Genomic DNA, 10,784 nt, shown 5'->3' with positions numbered 1-10,784 from the left:
GACATCCATTGAAGCTGCCCTCTGGACCTGGTCTCCAGTGGCCCAGCAGAGAGCATGATCTGTCTGCTCAGGGTTATTTCTGTCACAGAAGCCCACACTCCGTGCATGAATTTGCATCTAATTAGCATTTGCTTAGTGGACCTTACTCAAGGGCCTCAATGTGGTACCTTTCTTTTACCTTGGACTGGTTTTTGATGAAAACTGGGTCATCCAAGTGGTAAGCACTGTCAAGCTTATTATTTTTACAAGACCTTCTCCTTTCACAAGAGCTCCATGTGAAGGTACACGATCCCTTGGCCCAGCCAGCCACGGGGAATGTACCCACAGATATGCTCCTCCTCAAAGAACAGGATGAAAACATTCACATCTCAAGAAGAAAACCTGTTTCTGAGCATAAAACCACCTTCCCCCTCATCCTCACTTCAGTCAGCCACTGAAAACATTACAAATATTAATCACATTGTCAATACATATCAGACCAGAAAAGTTGTTTGTGGTTTTTAACTAACAAGTCAAGCATACAAATCAAATACTGAGAACAACTTGTCTGCAAAATAAAAAGCTTGCAAGCAGTGAGATTGAGAATGATTTGGGTGTTGGGTGATCCAGCAGCATGAAGCCAGTGGGCAAATGCCCACCTGTGTTGGTGAGTCTGGTTTCAAAGCTGAGGCTTTGGTGGGTCACTGGTGCGTGCAGAGGCTGGAGTGAAGCACGGCTTTGGCAGTGGTGAGGCAGTGGGAGCTGTGTTGGGAAGCACAGGGAGCCCTGGGTGCCTGTGGGAGGATGGCAGGACCAGCCTCCAGCAGGCTTCCCTCTGGAGCCAGGCTGGCATGGCTGTGACCAGACCTTTTGTGCCCTGTTAGGACAAAGAGCTGAAGGCAGAAACTGCTTTTTCACCTCGAGGCATTCTGTCTGCCAGCCATAGCCAGGCCATTAATTCATGAACCAGTGTGGGAGGGGAGACTGTGCATATCCTTATCTACACCTTCCGAGGAGCAGCAAAGTCAGGCAAGTGAAACGACACTGTCTCCATTTCTAGTAAATAACTAATTATACTCTTCATAGGGGCTGGCATTTAAATCTAATTAGAATGATTACTCTATTGTCCCAGAGTAATTGAATGCATTAAAAAAAAAACACAATCAAAAAAACCCCAAAAACCAAAAAGAAAACTCAACCAAACAGAAAACCCCACAGATAAGACCACTGCAAAGAGGTGCCTTTGCTCTCTTTGTGAATTGTATAATTAATGGTCAAAGCCAGCTGAAGTTATCAGATGACTACCACACTGGAGGGATGGGAAATTACTGGTCTCCCTCAAATTTCCCCCAGCTCTTGAAAAAAAAAAAATCCCCTTTGCTTCTTGCCCTTTTAGAAATATTCTTCCTTATTCCCATTTTCTATCAGCCGAGCTTTAACTCATTCTGACACCAACCATTTGCAGCCACAGCAGTCACTTCCCCTCCTGAGCAGGGACATTCATATGCTTACAGGGAGCCAGTGGTTGAAGCCACAGGAGGAGGAGAGCGGAATTCCTGCTCACCTGAGAGTAGCCAGCAGTAGATGATGTGGTACCAGGTGCTCTACGTGTGATGGTAGCACTGCTGTAAGAGCTGGGTAAGGAAGGAGATCTGTTCCTGCACTTGAAAATTATTTCAAACTAGCAGGATTTTAGACATCCTCTAGCTCAGATTTTGGTTGTGGGTGTGAAGAACAAAACATTTCTCTCTGACTGCACGTCTCAAGGTGACACGTTTTAACAGCACCAAAGTGCCTGGGCTGCTGCAGACAGTTAATGCTGGTGGAGAACCAAACAACAACAACAAATTAAAAAATAATAATTGTCACTGTCCTATTTTCGGAAAAATCTCTTTGCCCAGGATTTTCTCCTAGGATGCTGAGAAGCCTCAGAGAAAATTGAAAACAATAATTATCTGATTTGCTTCTCCTATGTTTTGCTGCTTTAGAATGTAGTTTTGAGATTGTTTATCCAAGATGTGAATTGTTTTAACCCAATGACCAATCACGGTCAACCTGTGTCAAGACTCTGGAAGGAGTCATGAGTTTTTCATTATTATCTTTTAGCCTTCTGTCTGTATCCTTTCTCTATTCATTAGTATAGTTTATTACAGTATTCTTTAATATAATATAGTATCATAAAATAATAAATTAGCCTTCTAAAAACATGGAGTCAGATTCATCATTTCCTCCCTTCATCTAGGAACCCCAAAAATACCACAAATAATCAGAAATTTGTTTCCACAACATGCAAACATCACAAGCAAAATACCAGGGGAATAACAAATGAATAGTTTTAACAGCCCCTAAATGTTTCCAGCATGGCTCACAGGCAAGGTCCCTCTTTGGGATTTCTGGCTTCCTGATGCTAAACCCTACAACTCCAATTTGTAAAGAAACCAATCTATATACCGCTTAATTCCCTGCCTCGGATCCCTGTCCATGAGATGCAAATCATTCCTCTGTTTCTCATGGCAGAGGTAAAATCTGTGCAATTGCTAGAGTGGTAAGCAGTGGGATGCTTGGCCCCTGATGGAGAGGAATTATCCCTGCCTCTGCAAGTGACTGCCTTGGAAGTGTTGGGGCTTCCCACTTGTGCAAAGGTTTCCCAACAGGAAGGAGCTTAGAGCTATGGGGCCTTAAAAGGCAAATTTCTTTCCCTCTGTGCTGAGGTCAGGCAGGGGCCTCTTTTGGCCTGGCTGAGCTGTGGCTCATGGCTGTGTGGGGTGGCTGAATGTGATGATGAACAGGCTATACTTTTATGTGTAAAGAAGGGAGTTTGTTGTTTGGTGGAAGCATCTTCCCTTAAGCTAAGATCTGATTCTGGTTTTTTCCTAAAAAAGCTCTGTTTTTAGGCAAATTTTCTTTATCTCCCATGTGCATGAAAAACTCCCCTGAAAATGCAAAAAGCTTGTACCATTTCATTTCTTGTTTTTATGGAGTGCTTAGAAGACTTTCCACTTGCAATTATGCTGACAGATCAAACTTTTCATGATCACAAATCATTTAAAGCATTAAGGATCAGCTGTAGCTACAGTACAGCCCAGGGACTCAAGAGTTTTCAATAAGCATTAGCAGCTAAAATATTGCAGTCTCCATGAATACAAGTGAGTGAAACCCCAAGCAGCAAAATTTCCTCTATGAATAAAGAATTTGGAAAATATATTCCCAGGAATGTAAGGGAGGAGACCAACCTCAACTTCAACTCAGGAGACAAGATCAGAGAAGCAAAGGCATGTAAGAAATATATTAAAACAATATTCAGTCAACAAACCTTGAAAAGTACTATTTAAGGTGGAAAGGATCTGTCTGGTCTTACAAGTAAGGTAAGGTAAAATTTTTACCTAAAAGGTAAAATTTGATGGCTGTAAAAGAAATTCTTCCATATAATCCAGACCTTTACAGTTTATCCAAAACTCAATCTCATTGAATGCTTGGGTTTAGGTCAATCTGCTTTACACAGTACATTTTCTTATGGAGACACAAAGAGTTGCAACACAGCAAAGAGAAAAGGAGCAGAAGGTGTGGAGGGTTTTGTGAAGTCCCTTGCCCATGGCAAGTGGAACTTGGGAGATCTGCTGGGGAAGGGAGCTGCAGAGAAATGTAAACCCAGGCCCTACACAGGAGCAAAACCAACACCCAAGAGCCATGTGAGAGACAGCTGCTCACTCTGAAAATTTAAAGAGGTTTATTAAACCTTAACAAAAATGCCACGAAGGACAACATAAGGAAAAAGCTGCAGCACTGGGAACTGCCCTTGTGGATACCACATGGCCAGTTCATCTTCAAGATGGATGCTCAGTTTTTTATACCCCTGGGGGTTGCATCAGCCAGCCCTGGCCCCTCCCAATGTCTGTCAGTCAGCTCTTCTTTGCCATTTGTCAATGGAGATGGCTTTCTTGTAACTGGACTGGAGGTCAGGCGTTGCCATGCCTCATCCCTAAGCACCAAGATTTTCCATTCCCAACTGCCCCATGCAAGGGACACGCGCAGCCTTCTCTCTCCCTGTCCTAGACAGCCCAGGCTGTCTGATGGCAACAGTACAGGGAGGGAAAGGGAACTCTGGGGAGAACAGAGGACATCTAAACCACAATAACATGACTATACATCACTAAAGCTTTTCTTAATAGTCACACAATGGTGTGACTTCATTGCGAGAGCCAATCATCTCATTATCCATCTAGAACAGCCATGTAGAAGTTCTGGCCCTGTAAGTGAAGACCTTCCTGCCTGAGGAGTGTGTGTCCCAAGGCAGCCCAGGTCCCGTGCAGGCACACAGCGCATGCAGGGGTGTGTGACAGCTCTGGCTGGGTGGCTGCTGGCTGCTTCCTCCTGGCACTGCGCCCTGCTCGTGCGCGGCGCCGCGTGGGCCACTCTCTGTGGGTGAATCATTGCTGTGGGGCAAACAGAATTGTCTCTTGGCTCTGCCCTCACCCAGTCTAGGCTGCAATAGCCACAAAAGCCAGACTCCACTCTGATCACCACCTTTGTTAAGAAAGGTTTTCATTAACAGATGTTTTTATTCCGCAACAAGCTGGTCCCACCCTCCCCAAAAGCCACAGGACTCTGCAGGATCAGGGCTTGAGGAGGTGGAAATACACAGAGGTGCTGAGTGCTTGGGGCTGGCTCTGCACCTGTTGCAGGTACTCTTTGAGCAAGCAAGAAGAAACCACTCTGAAAAAAAAAATAAGTGCCAAGATCTCCAGCTATTCACTGCTCATGGTAACTTCTCTGAGGTTTCCTTTCCCACAATAAAGCACAGAGCATCCTGCTCTCTTACATGCAAATGCTGGGTAGATAAATCAGCAGACAAAGCGGAGGTATTGGGGTGGGTTGGAAGGTGCATAGGCAGGCCCAGAGTGTGAGGTTGGTCAGGACAGGTTCTGGTTGGAGGCCAGGAGCTCCTTGTGTGCCCCAGGGGTCAATACTGGCTCCAGTCCTGTTCAATATCCTCATTAATGACACGGACAGAGTGGCAGAGGACACCCCCAGCACATTTTCTGATGACACCAAGCTGGGCAGAGTGGTTGATATGCCACAGAGTCGTGCTGCCATCCAGAGGGACTCTCACAGCCTGGAGAAATGGGCTGGCAGGAATTTCATCAAGTTCAGCAAGGAGAAATGCAAAATCCTGCACCTAGAGAAGAACACCCCCAGGCACCAGTACAGACTGGGGGCCAACCTGCTGGAAAGCAGCTCTGCAGAGGAAAGGACCTCAGGATCCTGGTGGACACCAAGCTGAACACCAGGCATCAATGTACCCTTGTGGCAAAGAAGGCCAATGACATCCTGGGGTCCCTTAGGCAAAGTGTTGCCAGCAGGTCTGGGAGATGATCCTTGCTCTCTGCTCAGCGCTGGTGAGGCCACAGCTGGAATCCTGGTTTGGTTCTGGGCTCTTCTGTACACAGAGACATGGACATACTGGAGTCCAGCAAAGGGACACAGAGATGATGAAGAGACTGGAGCAGTCTCCTGAGAGGAAAGGCTGAGAAAACTGGCACTGTTCAGCCTGGAGAAGGCTCAGGGGGATCTCAGTGATGTGTATGAATTCCTGCAGGGAGGGTGCAAGCAGGACAGAGCCAGGCTCTGTGTAGTGCTGTGCAGTGACAGGATCAGAGGCAACAGGCACAACCTGAAACACAGGACGATCTGTCTGAACATCAAGAAACACTTTTTCACAGCGAGGGCAATGGAGCACTGGCACAGGTAGCCCAGACATGTTGTGTCTTGAAGATATTCACAAGGTGCCTCAACACAGTCCTGGGCAATCGGGTCTGGGTGTCTGCTTTAGCAGTGTGGTCGGACCAGCTGCTCCTCAGAGGTCCCATCCAGCCTTCCACTCTGTGATTCTCTGAGGCATTGCTGCATGGAACAGAGCACCCCATGGCAATGCTCATGAGGATGCTAATTTTTGCCACAGGATTTCCCTGGTATGTGTTAAACACGGCCAAAACGTGGCCATAACATGGCCTAAACATTGACCGCAAAGAATAAATGGAAAAGACTCACAAGTCACAGAATATGAGGGTACCCTGCCTAAAAAATTGTTTTATAAGATCATAGAGATCCAGACTGAATGAAGATGTGGATTTTTGGCACTTTTTCCACCACGAACACTCATTTCTGTGGTTTGTGATCATCTTCTGTGTCAGTTGTTTTTTGCTCATGTTGTAGCTGTACGTTACAAATTTGTGTGTGCATATATAGCACTTGTGGCCCTGGAAAAAGAAAAAAACAGATAAAAATAGGACTTCAGTTCTCCAAATTTGCCTTATGATTGTGTTTTTTTAATAAGCATTTAAACATTGTTTTTAACCACAGAAATCAGATACCAAGAAAACTTTCATCTTATTCCTGCAAAAGCAAAATGGAGTTTCTAAGTCATAGCACAGCGTGGGAGAAAGTGTGTTTCATGCTCACTGGAGGAAGTTATTTTAGAATGTGAATTTCACTGGTATTTCTTCTGCTAAGGTTCCCTGACCCTCTTGGCCAAGAGCTGCCCCTGTTAGCACAGCTACCCCCTCCCTGCAGCCAGGCTTAACAAAGCCACAGGCACATGGAAATAGTGGTGGTTGCATGGCCCACACCCAGGGCTCCATGCCCACATTTTGGGGCTGGAGTCAGGGAATGTGGAAGGAAGCAGCTCCCAAAGCTGCTGCCATGTTTTGCTGCACTGCTTGGGATGTTGAAATGAGCTGTGCCACCCTTCTGACTGTCATGACTTGGTGCTGCCCCATCATTTCTGGAGCTGGCGCTGCCTGTGCAAAACAAAATCAGTCATATCATGCAGAAGCAGATTTCAGCTGCTTTGTAATTCAATATTTCCCACTTAGATTTAGGGCCAGATTAGGTTTCAAACATATCCAAACCCTAGTAATTGTTTTCTTCGGATTTTTATCACAAATTGGTAGGAATCTTCAGATTTTTATTCCTCTACAATTCCCATCATATCAAGTTAAAGCCTCTAAAACATTGTCCTCCCCACACAGATGCTGTTACTGAATGGATGAATGTCAAAATCAGGGATTCTCCTAATTCCTGCTCTTCTGCCAGATGAATAATGGGGATCTGGGATGCAGGGGCTCAGCTGTGGAAATTCCCTGCCTGTTGCATCAAAACTGAAAGCATCTGGAGATTTTTGTGTCTACACTCAAAGCTTCCTGAAAATGTTTTGCACTAGAGGACAGAAAATGTAACCAAAGCCAATGGGGAAAGCAAGAAGGGAGAGGAGATGATGATACAATGGAAAGAGGAGGCGCAAACTTCCTGCTGTCTCTCTGTGAAGGGGCTTTTACCTCATTTGTTGTGCTGCCTTGCCCTCAGAAAGTCCAGCTCCAAATCATCTCTCAACTCTGGGAAATCCCAGCAGGTGTAAACAGCTACCTGAGGCTGCCTTTGCACCCAAAGAAGCAGCAGCCCTGGAGGGAGCACAGTGATGGATCCCCCAGCAGGAGCCTGCAGGTGCAGCCCTTTCTGAGCTTCCCTCGCTGGCCACAGCCTCCACCAGGGCTGGGCTCAGCTGATGGCCCCAAGGACCTGGTCCCAGAGGAGCTGCAGCCTGGCTTTTCTGCTGGGCTGGGAAGCAACATCCATGGCAAGGTCCCCAGCAGCAAAAGGAGGCTGCTGGGAGCCTTTGTGGGGTGGCAGAGAGCACTGGGCTCTGAGGATGGTGTGAGAAGAGCCACAGTGACTCTGAGGTGCACATCTGTTCTGAAATACACAACATCTGGCTCTGGAGGTATCATGTGGAGGCTGCCAGGCAGGGACCAGGCTGGAGACATGCCGTGGTTAAGGACCATGGTGCACATTTCAGGAGAGAGACTCTACATGCCAAGTGTCTGCACAGGACTCCCCAGAGGTGGCCCCTGTGTCCTGGCTGGGTCCCTGGCAGCAGGGACACCCCGGGACAGCCGGTCCTGCTCACCCTGGGGTGGACACCTGGGCTGTGGGACTCTGCTTACTCCCTGCCCGGCCCGGGGAAGTGTCTTTATGCAAACATGGACACAAGAAAGCCTGGACCCAGCTTTGAAGTTGAACCTCACTCCTCCAATCCCACTGGGCTCAGTCAAGGGCAGTGTGTCTCAAGTGAGATGGCTGCAAACCGTGTGGACAGGGCTTCTCTACCCTGTCTGAGGGGGGATCCCATTTTGGCTCATCCCATTTTGGCTCATCCAGGGCTGCAGAGGGAGGGAGTGGATCCCCACAGGTGGGAAGAGGATCGCCCCAGTGCCCTGCCCCATGGAAAGGGCCTTGCCTGCTGTGCAGTGTGGGGAGGTGCAGCCGTGCTGGGCTCGCTGGAGCCGTGCAAACGGGTGGAGCTGGGCTGCACTCCTGTAGCACAGCACCTGCTGCACACAGGGCAGGAGCGTGTTTTGCACAAAAGAAGAACCCACTTCCTTTGTTCTGCACTGCAAAAAGAAAAATAAAATCAGGTGGAGAGCACTGCTTTCCCTCTGTCTCATTCCCGAGTCCCTGGGCACAGTTGTCACCCTGGACACGGCTGTCACGCAGAAGTTTGGGCTCTTCCATCTGCTTTTGAGGCTGGTGATGCCACTTGGGTCATCTTCCTCCTCTGGGGGAGGAGGGGCTGAGAGCCCACCGACCCTCCTGTATCCAGACCCCCTTTTCACAGGGCCGGCACTTCCCGCTGCCGTGGGCTCCGTGGGAAGCCCCCATGCCCAGGCAGGTGACAGCTCTGGGCTATCAGCACATGATTCCTCTCCTGGGATCTGCAGCCCTCCTTTCAGAGCCTGGTGAGCCCAGGGGACGGGAGGGGCTGTACAAAGGGCCTTGTTTGACTGCTCGGAAAAGCCCCGGGCACGAATTTGCATCACAAAGCTCCCCGTCCATCCCTGCCGAGCGCTGGTGATGCCGGCCGGCCCGAGGCGCTGCGGGCCCCTGGGTGGAAGCCAGTGGCATTTTGCTGAGCTTCCTCCAAATGTATTTCCTCGACAGTGTTAATTTGTGGAGACAAAACTCTCGTGGGGGAGACCGTAACGAGGGTGGGCAGGAGCTTTGCAGCGGCGGTGCCGCAGCGAGCCCCGCATCGATGGGAGCAGCGTTTGTTTGTCTCATCTGCAGCTGTGTGTCCTGTTGGTCAGGGCTTTAGGGAGGGGAAGGGACGGTCCTGGATCCACCCGCTGCGGTGGGCTCAGCATTTCTGTCGATGTAACACTTCTCTGATGTTAAAGCCATTGGCTCTTTTCACCATCGCGGGGAAACAGCTCAAGAACATTCGAGCCCCACGCAAGTCTGATTAGCTTAACTCTTGGCAGATGTGCAAGTAGAAACCCCCTATTTTACTAGGGAATATTTTTAATAATTTACTCAGCAGTTATTCTGTTATTAGCTGACCTTTCCCTCTGTGTAATATAAACCCTCGAGCAACAAAAGAATCTCCATTAACAGATAAGCTTGTTAGCCAATTTTCACTATTACTCTTGCTGGGTGCCTTCAACTTCTAGTAAATTCATGACCATAATGTGTAATTTCCATGCAGATGACTCACAGTACATGAGTACACAGATTAGTACTGGGTTTAATGCCACTGTTTTAAAACATTAGAAATATTATGCAATTAAATAATTAGTGGAGCTTTACTGACCCAGAGGGAATTATGGAAGTTTAGCTTAACTGTAATCTTAACCTTTGTATTTCTTGGCTTCAGTTTTTCAGTAGCATCCCGAATGCCCCGTGATGGGAATTTCCTGGTTTAATAGGAATTTTTTTGAGGGATAAAACCAGACACTAGCAAGATCATCACCACCACCACAAAAAACCCCCAAACCCTAGAACCATTTAAAAAAAGCATAAAAATTCCTCTTGGGATTTGAAAACCCTAGTGGTCTCCAGTAAAAAAGCCACCGTGGGGAAGGCCATCCTGCTGACCACAGGGCAGGCTGCATTTCTGCAAACATTTGGGAAGTGCCGGGGAGGAAAGTGCTCTCTCCATGCTGTAAGACACGCACATGGAGGGCTGAGGGATAAATCACAGCCCTCCACTGCTCAGCCCACCGTGAGAGTTCCAGCTGGGACAAGGGGTTTTGCCCCACTTTTACCACACAATGTATCATCTTAATAACAAAAATATTTTTCCACTAAGGGCAAATTGTTTCATTCAACTCAGTCTCTGCGCTAAGGAGCCGTGCCTGGTGATGTCTATGTGTGTGTGAGGGGCAAATCCGGGTTTCACCACAGGCACAGCATGGCTTGCACTGGCCACAGGCACAATAAGCTCCTTCAAACATTTGCCACAATTTATTGTAAAAGCTGCCGCGGTCCGATCGTGCTGCCGTGGCCATGTGCGTGTGCCCGGGCTGAGCACTCCGGACCGCACGTGAACCAGAACTGAAGATGTTTTCGTCGTTCAGTTGCATTTTGCATCCTTGTAGAAGTTTTCAGAGTAAAACCCCAACTGGCCACAGGCACAATAAGCTCCTTCAAACATTTGCCACAATTTATTGTAAAAGCTGCCGCGGTCCGATCGTGCTGCCGTGGCCATGTGCGTGTGCCCGGGCTGAGCACTCCGGACCGCACGTGAACCAGAACTGAAGATGTTTTCGTCGTTCAGTTGCATTTTGCATCCTTGTAGAAGTTTTCAGAGTAAAACCCCAAGTCGGCTCAGATGTCGGGAGCGATTGCCGCGCAGGTACAGTCATTTATCTTCTCCAGAACAGCCGCTACTGAGAATATCTCCCGCGGCGGCAGCGTGCCTCTCGCATACCGAAAGAAAAAAAAAAAAAACCCCCCCCCGAAAAAAAACCAGT

Source organism: Geospiza fortis, unplaced genomic scaffold (genome assembly GCF_000277835.1).
Source record: "Geospiza fortis unplaced genomic scaffold, GeoFor_1.0 scaffold84, whole genome shotgun sequence".
NCBI lineage: Eukaryota > Metazoa > Chordata > Aves > Passeriformes > Thraupidae > Geospiza > Geospiza fortis.
This window is presented reverse-complemented; position numbering follows the sequence as displayed.